This window comes from Melospiza melodia, chromosome Z (genome assembly GCF_035770615.1).
Source record: "Melospiza melodia melodia isolate bMelMel2 chromosome Z, bMelMel2.pri, whole genome shotgun sequence".
Lineage (NCBI taxonomy): Eukaryota > Metazoa > Chordata > Aves > Passeriformes > Passerellidae > Melospiza > Melospiza melodia.
Window position 1 is genome coordinate 59,807,278 of NC_086226.1, and position 15,679 is coordinate 59,822,956.

The window sequence follows — 15,679 nt, forward strand, 5'->3', positions numbered from 1 at the left end:
GTTTTTGCCATTTTATGCTGTGTTATCTGTTCCCTCCTTTGAACAAGTAATCATTTTGAATGAACCACAGAAATTAATCAAACTTACTTAAATGCAGTAGGGTATTCCAGGATATGTAAATTCAGTAAGAGCTTAAATTTTATATTTCCTTGGATAAAAATGTAAGCAAGCTAGTTACTCAACTACTTGAATCCAAACCAACTAGTCTGACATACTGCTTTTATTTTAGCATTTTGATCTTTCATTTTCTCTTCACAAACTTTTGCAAGTTCTCCATTAAACACCATACTACTGGCAAATGCACAATCACGTCTGGTGCCACATGTGCATGGACATGCTGTACAGAAACTCCTGCTTTCACTGAAACTTATCTGCTCTCAGCACACCTCACACTTCCTTCTGCCCTATTTTTCTCATAAACAAGACTATCTCAGTTTCTCCTATAATTTTAAAACTAAATAGCATTCATTATTTTGTTGGCTGTGGCAACAGGAGTTTCAGAAGGTGTTACTGACTCTACAAAACAAGACACCACCAACAGCTATGACTCTGTCAGTGAAATCAGACTCCTCGTTCCGTTTTAGATGCTGAACACTAATGGGTGCAGAAGTAACACAAAAATGCATATCTGGCAAGTGAAATGTTTTTCAGTTCAAATTTTTTAAAGGTATACTATGATAATTCAGGTATGACCTTTTATTTTTTTAAATCTTTTATTCAGGTTAAAAAAAACCCACTTCATGTTCACAAGAGAATATGGTTTCTTACAGAGAAAGAAACTTACAAATTTACAAACTTACTCCTACAAACTCATTATTACCTTTTTCAAAAAGGTAAAAATGCTACCTTAATTAATAAAGTTTAATTATCCATCTTATAGAAAAGTTAGAGACTGCTTCTAGAACAGCACTGCTCCTTATGCAATTTATAATGCCACTACCTGAGAGACAAATGAATGTCTTCATCCTTCTGGAAGACAACTGCTTTAGAAGTAAAACAAAATGGAAAATATGCTCATGAAACCAAATCTTTTAAAGATCTTTCATCCCAGCAGACAGCTGCTTGGAGGAGAAATGGAAGAACAGTCTATAGATTTTTGCACAAACATTTTTGTGGGATCTTAGGTATGAACAACTCATGGCTCACATTCTTCCTTAACTGAGCAGTCTCATGGAGTCATAGTCAAGTTTGTCTTTAGATGGTTCAGGTTCACCCACTGTTGTCCAGTTCAACATAAACTTACACTGAACTATAAACCATCTTAATGCAAAAATACACATTAGTCAGGAAATCAAATCTTCATGAAGACTTATTTTCATTCATATGTATAATTATACAAATGAAAACATAAAGAAAGGAGATTAAAGCAACTATTCTATTCCATGTTACACTCTACCAAATCTGCCTGTCTAGATGAAGCCAGAAATAGGGACTCCATAGAAATGGCTGTTCAGGTAAATTAAATAAAAGGAAAATTAAGTTTCTGGGAATTCAATCAGAACTATTTCCACAGAGTTGAGGTGGCACTCTAGAGCTAATGAAACATTGTCAATGAATTAGTGATGTAAGTCACTAATTATTCACTTATCACATAAGTGCTAGTCTATATGTATTTCAAAAACTGCTGATACACAGCTGAAGAGAGAAGGGCTCACATACAATTATATTAGTAAACATAAGAGACACAGAAACATGCCACTGCTGCTTCAATAGACATAAATGAAATATCAAACAATGTTGCTCTCAAAACGTTTTATGGTGAAGCAGTGGTTCATACAGAATTCCTTTTAAAAAGTCCCTGTTTACACTGTATGTCTGGGAAACATAGAAAACTCATACTTCTACTGCCTTCACCACTATGGCTGTAATTATGTTAAACACCAATAAAAACTATGCAGAAATTAGAGAAATATCTGCTGACAACATTGCTACATGGCAGACAAAACAATCCCAAGCAAGTTTCACAAATACCAGCTTCAAATACTTACAAGGATTTAGCCCAGTAATTGATAAGCCAGTAAAATAAGTCTTGGGTACCAAAAAAAGTGAGCTCAGGAATATGTTCTTAGTCTTTAGCTGTGTTTTAGTCTGCACATACTATAAAAGTATTAACTTGGTTTCTAAATCAAAAAAAATCCCTGCCTTGGATAGCTACTTACAATATTAATTCATATGAAATGCTTTTTCTACAGCAGAGGTCAAATTACTGAAGTTTTGAGCAGTTCCAGACATTCTACATATTTAGGAGGTTACTAAAAGATTAAAATTGTTGCAGTCAACTTTGACATAATTTGAAGTTGAACTGCTTTATTTGCTAGTTAAATAGCATTTTGCCCCACTCTAGAGACTAAATTCACCACAGAGCAGAGAATTCTTACCACTTCATAAATATCTTGTTAACAGCTAAACTATGACCTAGATAAGACACTTCATCATGAAACAGAACATTAAATCAACTGAACTCATTTTTGTTAAGGCAGCAAAACAAACTGTAGCCTTTTCAGGAGGGAGGATAACCTTAATGGTGAAGAGAATGATGACTAATTGTATAAATGAAAGTATTGGCTTTTTTCTCTTGGGACTCAGGAAAGATCCTTTCCAAATTATGGTTTTAAATTAAAGACATTTGGAGGTCTCAAATCTTGTCCCTTTTGGACATATAACTAAATCCCTAAACCACTACATATTTTCTAAAATCTTGGCAGTCTCTGCACAGAAAAGCCCAGAACTGACCCAACTGACTCAGAATTACCAGAGAGTGGTTTCATAAGAAAAGAAAAGAAAAGAAAAGAAAAGAAAAGAAAAGAAAAGAAAAGAAAAGAAAAGAAAAGAAAAGAAAAGAAAAGAAAAGAAAAGAAAAGAAAAGAAAAGAAAAGAAAAGAAAAGAAAAGAAAAGAAAAGAAAAGAAAAGAAAAGAAAAGAAAAGAAAAGAAAAGAAAAGAAAAGAAAAGAAGAAAGGAAGAAAGGAAGGAAGAAAGGAAGGAAGAAAGGAAGGAAGAAAGAAAGGAAGAAAGAAAGGAAGAAAGAAAGAAAGAAAGAAAGGAAAGAAAGAAAGAAAGAAAGAAAGAAAGAAAGAAAGAAAGAAAGAAAGAAAGAAAGAAAGAAAGAAAGAAAGAAAGAAAGAAAGAAAGAAAGAAAGAAAGAAAGAAAGAAAGAAAGAAAGAAAGAAAGAAAGAAAGAAAGAAAGAAAGAAAGAAAGAAAGAAAGAAAGAAAGAAAGAAAGAAAGAAAGAAAGAAAGAAAGAAAGAAAGAAAGAAAGAAAGAAAGAAAGAAAGAAAGAAAGAAAGAAAGAAAAACAAAATGGGAAAAAAGGAAAGGGGAGGAAAGAAAAGAAAGGAGGAGGGAATAAAGGAAAAGGGGGAAAATAAAGGAAGGGGGCAGAAAAAAAATACAAGGGTAAAGGGAAATCAAATCTGAACTAGGAAAAGCAGCAAGGGGGGGGGAACCACAAACAGTTTTATACATTAGACATGTACAACAATAAAGTATGTCATGATTTCCACTATTTCAAAACTATGGTTTTGACATGCAGAAAAACAAAGCATGTTTTTTTCCTAAATAGACAGAGTCCATTGTTTTTTCTACACTATTAAGGTTCCCAAAGGGCCAGAACCTGATGAGAAAATATTCCTTCACACCTCTCTTCACTTTGTTTCAAATTCAAGATGGTACTTGAAATACAGCCTGGCCATCACAGCCAGCCCAATTTCACTTCCCTTCTTTTTCCTAAGCAAAGCTTGCTATACAAGCAGGGTGAAAGACATAGCCATTGTTGCACTGTATGTCCTGAAAAAGAAAAAAGTAACCACAGTATAAGGTAGGACTTTCCCAAAGACGGCACTGCAGCCATGGTGGTGGTGCCACAGCTAAAGTTTCCAATTCCCTGCCACTCCACACTCAGGAGCACATTAAACTCCCCTAAATTTGCTGGCACACATTCTTACAACCCTAACTCCATTTCTATACCCCACACACACTTATTTTCCTCATAAACTGGATCACAGTCCAGACACTCTGCTCAGACATGTCCATCCACACCACCTGTTCCCATACCACTCTTTCCTAACTTTAGTCTTCTATTTCATGTTAAATTAAGTACAGGTGCTGATACCAGCAGCTTCTCAAGCAACAAGAGTTACAAAGGAGCATGCTAATCGTTCAGTCACAGAAAATCATCTCTTTGGAGGCATTTTTCCTACCTGCTGACCGGGGACTTTTTTTCCCAGACAGCCAGGAACAGCCACTGTGGATGACTGAAGCACTTAATAGGCAACCATAGCACATCTGTGAATTCCTAAGATCTAAAGTGTTATTTAATGGGAGTCAGAAAGAAAACAGTCAAACAACAAAACACCCAAATGTCAGAAGGAAACATGCTATAGAGAAAATTATTAAATCAAGGAACAGAAAAATAAGATGAAGGAAGAGGACTGGATGATGCAGAGGAAATGAGGAGAACCCTGTAGAGACAATGACAACTACATCTATTTATTCTTACATCAGTTCTAGAATTTTAAACCCATAACTTATTTCATGTAAGTATTAATGCTTAAAAATGAATTTATATCATATGTTTTCAAAGCTAGAGTAGTTTTAGTTAATTGCCTTGGTCTTGCAACATGCAACTACTCACTTAACAGGGGGCTTTGAAGAGTAAAAGAAGTAGGAATACATGACCCTGTATGACATTAAGGGGTACAATTTTAGTCCATTACATTGATGCAGGCATGATTTTAAGAGTGAGAGAGAGAAAACTGTCATTTGCAAAATTTTCTATGGGCTTTACATGAACTTTGAAAAAAAAATCAGTTTCTCAAAATAGGCAGGTATGAACTCTCTGCCTTTCAAATTGATTAATCTGGTACAACATGAAAACGTACATTACCAGAGTTATAGAAATGAAAGTTACAAAAAGCCAAGTTATTTAAGAAGAAACCACAGAAGAAGACTTACACATGTTACAAGAGCTTCTGCTGCTGGAAGTTTAGCTCCTGAAGACCATAATATGACATCTATTATCCTCTATGGAATGATAGCCTGAAGGTGCTAGTGGGGAGGAAGCTGTTACCTATGGCATTCTCACAGGTGAAACATGAAATTTTATACAAAGGCAAATGACAGCTCCTTAGAAAACCATTGGAGTTAAGTCTCTGTGGTTAATGAAACAATGGAGAGTTGCAAATCAGTGCTATGGATATCTGCCTTACTGAATCCCATAGGCAACACCAAGCTGTTATGTGCTGCCAACATTCTGGTCTTAGTAAATGGAATCAAACACCAGCAAAAAAAAATGGTATGGAGAGTGTGGGACTAAAGACAGGCAGTAGAGCGAAGACAGGCAGAAAGTTTCCTGCTTAAACCATTTCACTGGTACCAAACAGGGACTTGGCAACAATTCTTTGTGAAAGATCTGGAGTGGATCAGAGCTTGAGCAAGGCCACCCTGCCACAAAACAGTCATGCTTCAATCTGGGAAATAAAACGTCATCCAGTAAATATAGGAAACAATCATCTTCCTTCTGCTGGTCTTGGTACAGCATGAGCTAGAACATACCAGTTTTGGTTAGCACACTTCAAGAAAGACATTTTGGAGAAGGTCCAATAGAGAAGAATGAGCACAACCATAAGATTCAGAAAATATGATGCAAGAGGAAAGGCTGAGAACACAGTAGTGGTGAAGAGAATATTGAGAGAGATATCTACAAGGAGACAAGATAATTTTTGGGAAGAATTTCTGTAAAAGTTTGAGGAACTATTTCAGAAATCAGAAAAATAAAATCAACTGCAATTGCAAAAAGGAGAGGAATAAATTGTTACAGGAAGTAATGCACTTGGATTGCAAACAAGTGTCAGTAATCACAAGCCTGCATGCCTGCCTGTGGAAGTCACTGAATCTCTGCTCTTGTCACCTCTGGAGAACAGGTCATGCCAGCTACAGTTGACTCTGTCTTGAAGAATAAATAATCCAACCTCTCAAAGTCCTTCTAGATCCTATTTCCCCCTATTTCATACTGTGGTTACAGAAGACATTGATCTTCCTAGAAAATATAACAGATGTAAAGGCACTACAAAAATTTCCACAGACCCTAATGCCACAGTATTGAGTTTTGATTTTTCTCTACTTCTAGAAATGATAAATCCCACACCAATATGATTTAGTACCAGTAAAGATGACATTACAAGTATTGCACTGATCAATAAGGCCTTGACTGCAGGAAGAAAACTGCATCTTGTTTACTCTTCGGTTTCACATTGAACTAAGATTTTCTAATAATTGCCTCTGTGAACATAGTAAGTATTCAGTAAATGTGAGATAACATTTCCCGGGTTTTGTAATTCTGAAAATATGCTATAAATCAACACCTTTGTTTCTGCAGTTCTTTCCTGCGTAAACACATCATCCTCAAGTTCCAGAATCAAAGTTGACCCTGACTTTAAATTTGGCTTTTGGATTACAGACCAGTGTAACTTCTGAAACCTGTCTTTCCTAATTCTGTATGCCCTTGCATTTGACTAGCATGATCCTCTTCAAAACATTTTCTACATGTGATATGTTCTTAAATAAAACACTAGCAAAATAAGTGTGTTTTTCTCAAGAGCAGCATTATCCAAAAATTCTCACACATAAACTTTGAAAGAACCACGGTGGTGTTTTTTTCTGTTGCTTTGAAAACCGCAGTATCATGAACTTTGTAACAGTTTCTATACTACCTCCATTAAAGAATGGATTTCTGAATCCTATTTCTACACTGACTCAGAGAGAAAAAGATAAATGGGAGATCAGCTTTAGAAAAAATGGGTTGGATTACTATCTGTAATTTCAGATATAAACATCCAAATTCACTGAGTTTGCAAAACCAAGTCCAAAGAACAGACTCACCCTTCCAAAGTATTTATTAAGTACTGCTTCTGGTCAGGCTGGAAATACTTTTAAAAAAACCCCAATTTGTTGTATTAAATTGTTTCCAGGCAGAGCTATGAAGCCCTGTTATTTTTAAAATTTAAACAACAGCAGATACATTTTTCTCATGTAGGTTTGGTTCAGTTCCTATTCAAGCTTGCAATTTTATCTACTACTACCACTTTTCCCTTTGTAAGGTATTCTGGTCTACCATGGAAGGAGTCATCATTAACCACTACTGTAACTACAATTTTTAGAACATTTTTTTATGTTTAAGCTCATCCTTCAACTATCAAGTTCCTAGAGTATCATAAATAATTTTAATTTCCCACGCCTCAGTAAAGAAAATTCTTATATGAATGGAATTCTCTGTTTTTTCTGCCATAGACTCCTCCCCGTTTTTTCTTTTCATCTTGCTGAAAGAAATGTTTCACATCTACTCAAAAGAAGCATGATCTGTATTTCTGTACAGGAGTTGTAAGAATTAAAGAACCAATTACAGATAGATGCTACAAGATTCTTGGCATTTTCAACTTACAGAATATTCAAGAAGATTTAATAGGTCTTTTAAATTTTCACAAAACTTAGAGTCTGTCCATTTCCTTCTTTCTTGTACTGAAAATACTCTATTGTTTTATTATGACTTTTAATTTCAAAGCTCATCTATTCTTATCTATAATGCAATGAAAAACTCAGTGGACTCCTAAAATGCAGCTTAAGCAACAACTGCTGAAGATTCAGGAGTTCTAACACAAAGACAAACGGCCAAGGCGGTTTGTGGTGAGAATCTGACAACTAATCAAACACCTGTTTGCAGACTAGATTTTTGAGATAGGTGAGAATTCTCTAACTTCAACCCCACCGGTTCAGCTTCACTCTGCACAATCCATATCTTAGGCAGCCATCAATTACAATAATATTGTGGAACTGTCTCTAAAATTTCTAGCTCCCACAGTAATGTTGATACTTTTGCATATCCAATTTCTGTCTCCGAGAATGAAGTTCCACGGCAATTTAAGCTGCTCTGCCAGGGCTGCCATGTGCTCTGCCTCCCAGCCATCCATCATCTCTTCTCCAAACCAGTGCTGGTGGATATGGGATGCATGGGACTGGGGGGAAGCCAATTCAGGGAGCCTGGCCAGAACTGGGTTGGATCCTGCAGGGCAAATTTTTGTCCAGTCAGCTCTCCGATATGCAGTTTCCAAGGTTTTGTATTATTTGACAAATATGCATCAGGGCAGCACATGTCAAAAGGATATTTTATTTTTAAAATGCTTCTCTACTTTGTGAGTAAAATGTGGAAACCAACACATATTTAGAACCAGAATAGAACTGTTCTTGCCTGAAATAAAAGAGTACATATGATATTATATTTGGGTTCTCCGTCTACAGCCTTCACTTGCCTATTTATACTTTTGGATTTTTAAGAAGGGATAAATTTTATTATATATGGAAACACTGCTGCAACATTAGTAGGTCTAGTGTTATTGGGTTTTTTCTATAACACAGCTCTGCTGTGTCACTTTTCCAAACTAGAAACAAGCACAGCAAAACCATCTGTTTACTTATCATCCAGAATATGTGTTCTCTTGCTTTAAATATAAAAAAATCTCGTTCTCTTTACATCCAGTAATTTCTTCCTAAACTTTCACATGATGAATGACACAGAAAATTTTATACATTGTTAGGGCATCTTAAGCTTTCAAGCAGTTTTATTTATTATTGGTTCATACAAGAGATTGACAGAACTTACTTTAAAGTTACTTAGCTGCTGCAGTCCAAAACTGCCAAGTAATACCATATTTATTTTTTTTTCCATTTTCTCATTTTCAGACCTTGCTCTAGTCAACAATACTTTTGATACACTCATATGAATAATTTCTCATTCATATCCAAGCAAATTGAATTAATGTTTCTAGGACAGCTCTTCTTGGCTTTTTTCCTCCAGAGACATTTTATTCTTATACAATCAGACCTTTTTTCTGCTTCCAAAGAGAAGAACAGACAAGCAAGGTCCCACAACATCTTCATCCAATCTGAGGTGGCACTGCTGCATCTCAGACCTCCTGTCCCTCAATGTGCAATGTTAAGGTGTTCCTGTGAAATATGGCTCCAGCACCTGAGGTGCATGTGCTTTGAGTTAGCCTGCTTCTAGTATTTCCCTAGGCTGCTTATCTCTGTCCCTGAACTCTGTTCTTCAAAAAAATCTTTTGTGTCTCCTCTACAACCAAATTAAAGATATGACATCCATCTATTCTGTTGTAGACATGGAAGAAACCAATCTCCCCCACCTGTGCAGCAGCCTGCCACTCTCACTAGCCTGCCTTTAGTAGAGCTCTGTGATTTTTGGCTTCTTCTTTATTCATTTGACTTAGGAGAGTCTTTCTGACCAGTAGAAATCAAGTTTACTATTTTCAAACCATAATTTTTATACTTAAAGATGCATTAATAAAATTCCTCCTGTCTTTTGTGGTACATTTTCTATTCTCTATCTACACAATAACTGAATATGTGACTGTGTTACTGCTCTGGTAAGAACAATCCATTGTTAGTTTCATGAATGATTCAACTAGACAATTTTGTAGATTGTTTTGAAAAGTAAGCCTTCAGAATTTTAGAACTGTTACAAAATTTACCTCTTCTTTATACTACCAGTCAAGCCATTCTTCTTTCACAGACAATACCACAGGGAAAAAAAATAATGTTAAGGTGTTAAAGTGTGAAAATCAAGGAAAATAATTTATAGAAGCTACTTGAAAATATACTTACCAGATGAACTGTTAAATGAACACCCTAGAGCAGTTCTGATGAAGACAAGTGGCAAGGGATGAAGACAAATAACCTGAAGTTACAGAATTAAATGTTTATGCCATTCATACAAATAGAAGTCTAACAAAGAAAGTACAAGACAGAAATTTAAGTTCAGTAAAGGTTTCATAGGTATTGCAATATACACATGGTGCTTTTTGGTCAAGAAAGATTACTGATTCTATTTGTTGTTGTCTTAAAATCACACCTTGAGTAGAAATTTCAAATCCAAAAGGTCCATTAGATGTGTCTCCCACGAGATATTGATGGATTACTCAGGGAAAAAAAAGGCAAATCAGGGATCCAATCTAATTTCCTGATTCAGTTACTCACACTTGCAAACCAAACTCTGGCAAACTGTGACCCTCAACAGTTCCCCAATAATTTCATTTTGCTGTTTCTGCAAGCTGTACCCAGACAAAACATCTTTCGATTGCTTCAACAAAAATAATTACAGTGGAAGAAGGAAGTGCCTTATCTCTTGTGCTAATTCTCTGTCCATGTGTTCTTCCACTTCTTTATGGCTACTTTGCAGTGGAGCCAGCTTGCTGATTTAGCTAAATAAACCAAGAGCTTCGGGTGTCCATGAAACTGTACCCTCACCAACCACACAGCCTTCTCTTTAGGAGATGTTAGTGAACTCTGCTCTAGACTCAGAGGGACAGCCACACTCATTCTTTAAAAACTTTCTACAGAACAGTAATACTGTGATACCCTTCCTCTCCCTCAGCTACTATAGCACCCTTCTTCACCATCAAACACAGGCACACATTGCAGAAAACCAGAAGGCACCAATATAATGAGAGCTAATTCCATCAGCACAGAGGAGTATGTTCTCTGTGCTTCATGAACAGCACACACTACCACCGATGCATGTGCCCAATGGCTCCAGGAGATACACACAGACTGATTTAACACCTGCTCAGAAGGATGGAACTGTCTGTAGGATACTCACCAGGGTCTTCAACGCTGGTGGAATTAATTTACTTATGCCCATCACAGTATCAGTGCACTACTTAGTGAAATGTATTTCTAGTGTGATTTCTTGTTCTCAGTACAATGCAGATTTGTTAGTGTTCTTAAATGAAAGCTTTTGCCCATTGCCATCCAGAAGACAACGTCACAATTCATAGCTAAGAGATCACCTTTTGACTTTTTGAAAAGTATACACTTTATGGCCTGGAAAGTCACGTACAGACATTTTTAGTTTTTAAAAAAAGATCACCAGCTGGCATCACTTGGAAGAGCAAGTCCTTTCCCAAGCTGGCCAAGGAGGACAAACAGATGTCAGGAGAAAAAGCTTGTTTGTGAGTCAAGTCTGTGGAAAACATCAGCAAAACTATCTAGCAGGATGCTGCACGTGAATATTGGTGTATGGCAAAGGCCCAGAAAAAGTAAATGCAAAAAGCTGGTACGGGACATGTCACTACTTACATTTAGACGAAACCAAGAGAAAAGACAGTAATTCAAGTAAAATCCATGTTTGTCTCAAATGATTACTAGTGAGGCTGTAGCAGTCTTTAGTAGAGTAACAACTAAAAGTAGGATTAACAAACAATGCATCTTCTTTCAGTGCAACAAAATCCTGTCGTTCCTTCTCTTTGAAGCGTTAACTACTTTGTAGTCACTGGATTAGAAGACTTGAGTGCTTGCATGCTTTCCAGACATGCTGAGCCTAATGACAACTTCCTTTATAAAGCAACAGCCTCACAATGAATAAACAAACTTAAATAGCAAACCATTCTTTGCACAGAGAACATAGTGACAGATGCTATAAATTAGATGGAATACTGTAAGTAGCATTTCTTCCTTCTTCCTTCAACCACACAAGGCAACAGAGAACATCTATAGAAAGAACCATTTTTGAAAAAATGAAAAAAAGTTTGCTTAATATTTTTTCTTCGTCTGCAATGTTAAAAAAATAAACACAAAGAGACCTTTAAAATAAATTATCTCAATCAGAAGTATGATTAAAAGCTTGAGATGCTGAGTGCCACTAAAAGATATTTTTATTGAATCTAAAATGTGAATTTAAGACTCTGAGAATAAGCTATGAAAAGAGCTCCACAAGTCTTCTATACAGAAGATTCTCACAGCTATCAAACAAAACCCAGTATTTCTTACCATTCCTTCCTTTTACTCTTCCTTCTCACTGACTGGTGGACTAAGACTGTCAGTTTCCTAATTAGTGATCAAACATATTTCCATGCCAATGCCTGCAAGCTATTCACACCTTAGACAAAGTGCAGTGAGTTTAGAAAAAAGATCAGCTTTTCTGCAAACAACTCAAAACTCAGTAAATAGGATTAATTTGCCTTGTCTCTCATCTTGTCCTTTTCTTCCAGCATCTTGCTTTTATGTGCTGTTTACAGCAACAAAGACATTAAGGGGAAAAGTGCAGTTCCAGTACAAATGCTTAATTTAATTGAGACACTCGGTGGGGGAAAAAAAATCAGTGCCAACTCTTGACTCAGAGATAAACTTCATCACTAAACTAACAACTTAATTAATGCTAGAAAAGTTTGATTGAGATTTTACCTAAAAATAGTTAATGTGGTCAATATAATTCATTAAAAGCTACCTGTGAACTCCTTGTACTCAAAGATGGACTGACTTTTATCAGATGATTTGTGCACAGTTTCCAGAGCTGAATCTCTTGCATTAAAGTCGGGATGGAGCTATGGCTGAATCTTACGCAACTTTCAAGATTTAAGTATTTTACAACATTTTTCCACTTCAGCATTTAAAGGCATTCAGAAGTAATCCATACTTGGATTAATTTCTCCATAAACATTGTACAAATGTTTGAAATTAGAGGGTTTTTCTCCTTTATGAAGTTAGGTAGAAGTTTACAAACTTCAGGGCTCTCAAAATCATAGGCATGAGTTACCATTACGTTTTCATTCCTAGACATTCTGCTGACAGAGTTTTGGTGTTTTGGTTGGTTTTTTTTAAAACGCTCCATTCTGCATATTTCTCAAGTCACATGAGCATTAACTTCCAGTTGATTAAACATCCTTTCCTATTCAATGGCAAGGGGGCAAAAGTCTGTAAGCCGGGTCCATTGTGCGTCACCATTTTAAACATTGCCTCTCACCTGGCCATATTCTAAAAGTGAGCATGAAAAGGCTGAAATAACATTGTCAAAAATAAACCTTTAAGTGAAATGTAGATTAACAAATACTCTGTTTACCATTAAGCAAATCTAATTAAACAGAAGAATACCCCTCAACAATAGAAGTACACAAGAATTTATTGCTGTGATTATGGGCTCTCAACCCATGCGCTGCTTATTCAAAGAAAATGGAGTCTCAAACTTCATGCCCATCGAGTAGAGTGAATCCACACTTTCCACAGGCGGCTGAGACGATTATCACACGCCTGTTTGTGAGGTAGCGCTCAAAAGAAAATTATAAATCCCAAATACTCTTTTAATGGTAATTTATGATTTCATATTGCCTCCGAGAAGGCTGAAACCGGACACGTCTCCTGAGCGCATGGCAGCACACTCACGGCACGGGGCAGCCCATCGCGCACAAGGAAGGACGAAGGTGCGCTGCCCCGCTCCTCCCGGGAGCCCCTCCGCCGCCGGGGAGCCCTGGGCAGGCTCCGGGAGAGCGGGGAGAGCCCGGCCGCGAAGCGGCAGCCGTACCGTGTTCTGGAGGGGCAGCGGCGGGCAAGAGCAGGAAGGAAGGAAGGAAAGAAACTCACGGGACGTTTGTGCACACCTCCCTGCCGCTGCATTCGGGAAACAGAGCGAGCTGCTCGGGGAGAAGGGGACGGAGCGGGGACGGGGACAGACAGTCCGGCATGTGCTCTCACAGCCGCCGGAGGATGACGGCCATCCTCGCTGCGGCCCCGGGGGATCCCCCGGAGCCCCGGAGCCCGCAGAAGGGGCACAGCAGCGGGGCAGCCTCTTCAAAGGGAGCAATAAAGGCTCTAGGAGAAATAAAGGCGACGGGAACTGACCCCAAATCCGCGAGCTGTAACATGCCCGCCTCCTGCTCTCGCCCCGGAAAGCTCCCAGACCTCTAGCTTTCTGCTGACCCTCTCCCTTCATGGCAAAGCAACAAATGGCAGGACCTCGGTCCCCGGAGCTGAATAACAGGAAATATAGGCATCTGTCACCTCCCGGGGAGAGTTAAATGGATTAGCGAAAGCAACAAAGGGAAGAAAAGCTCTTTCAAACGTGCAATTGATTAACAAGTCCCCTCTAATCTGCAGCATCACTGTTTTTCCTTAAAGACATCATCGGTCTCCTCCAGCACGTCGGTGCAATTCAGTCAAAGCCAGGAAAGGCGGGGGAGGAAGGCACTGCTGACCCGCCGAGCTCCGCGCTGCCCGGCGAGGACAGAGCGGGAAGGGCTGCAAACCTGGCATGGAAACGGTGCAGCCTTGTCCTCTGCTTCCTCAGTGCCTCAGTGGGCAGAGACTCCCGGGAAGGACTTTGAGAGTAAAGTTTATCTGCTGCAGAGGGGGAGAGGGCAATTTTCCAGAGAATGGCTTCGTGAAAGATCAAAGAGCTGGATCCGGCAGCTGCTACCTCGACGGTGCATTTCACATCCCAGAGAAAACGAAAACGTCAAGCCTCCCCTTTCCTGCTCTGAAAGCCCCACACAACTTAGGCGCGAGTGGAGGAGGGAAAAATTTGAAAAAAAAAAAAGTTTATGCGGCTTCTTTTACAGGAACTGTCTTACACCATCGTGGCTCTCCAACCCCACAAGTTCCCTTAAGGCCTCTAAATCACGGCGCTACCCTCGGAGATGCCGGACAAACTGGCATCTACTCAGCACCCGCACCGCTGCTGCCACGGCGCAAGGTCAGATGTTAACAGGGACAGCTTATTCAGCCCTAAAAACTACCGCGGAGCTCACTGAACCGCGCGTCCTAGTGTTTCCTGAGCCCAGAGTCTGACCTCCTCAGTCCCTGAGGGTCGGCCAGGTACACAGAGAAAATGGGACCCTCTAAAGCCCAAAAACACACAGAAAGAAACCCCGCCGAGCCTCCATGAGCTGCAAGCGCGGCGGCTGCCCCCTCGCCCACTCAACTTTAATCCCCTCCTGGTTCCCGCTGAGATTCTGGCAACACTCAACGTCCCAAATAATAACGCATTATTATAACCACTCCGAGGAGAGGGCAGGAAGGCGGGCAGAGTGAAGGAGGCAGCTCCGCTCATTGCTATCCACTCTCGGCAATAACAAAACCCCGAACTTTCCTTTGTTTTCTCCTTCTTTCTCCCTCCCCCCTGCCCCCCCTCAGTGGCGACCAACCAGCCTCGGAGCGCTGAGCCAGCCGAAAAGAGGCACGGAGCGCCTTTCCCCCGAGCGGGGCAGGGGCGCGGTGATGCGCTCGGGGTAAAAACTGTAGCTGCCCTCGCCTCCTGCCAACCCCCGCCCCCTCGTAAAGAACACAACATCAGGTTTCCATTGTGCCAAGAAGAACTGAGGGAAAAAAAAAAAAAAAAAAAAAAAAAAAAAAAAAAGGGGGAAAAAAAAAAAAAGAGGAAAAAAAGGATGGCGGAAGAAAGCGAGAAAGTAAGGAAGACAATAAAATAAGGGGTGGGGGGGGGAATAAAAGAAAAAGCAAAAAGGTAAGAAAGGAAGGAAAGTAGCCAACATGAATCACCACCTGGGGATGCTGGCGGGTCCGCTGGTCCCAAATGGATACGCGCAATTCTCCTAGGAACAGGAGGAGCTTTCCCGGCCTCCCCTCTCCCCGTACACCCCAACTCGAAGAGCAGAAGCATCCTCCCCTGCAGCCAGGGTGCCGCTCCTTACCTGCGGCGCGGAGGCTCAGGAGCGAGGCGGCCGCCAGCAGGAGCAGGAGGCGGCCCGCCGTCCCCCGCCGTCCCGCCGCCGCCGCGGGGTCCATGCTGCCCGCCCGGCACAGATCCTGCCGGAGCCGCGGGAGCGGCGCCGCCGGGCGCTCTGGGGTCCGCTGCCGATGCCGCAAACTCGTCCCGGCTCCGCCG

General features: G+C 39.7%; 1 protein-coding gene across 1 annotated transcript in view; it reads right to left on the bottom strand.

Moving 5' to 3' along the window:
* The window catches only part of ROR2 (receptor tyrosine kinase like orphan receptor 2), a 141,462-nt gene extending 125,949 nt beyond the window's left edge, over window positions 1-15,513 (bottom strand). The window contains exon 1 of the mRNA XM_063180390.1: window positions 15,486-15,513. The gene's annotated coding sequence lies outside the window, so the exon portion shown is untranslated. The remainder of the gene's footprint in view (window positions 1-15,485) is intronic.
* Window positions 15,514-15,679: the final 166 nt, after the last annotated feature.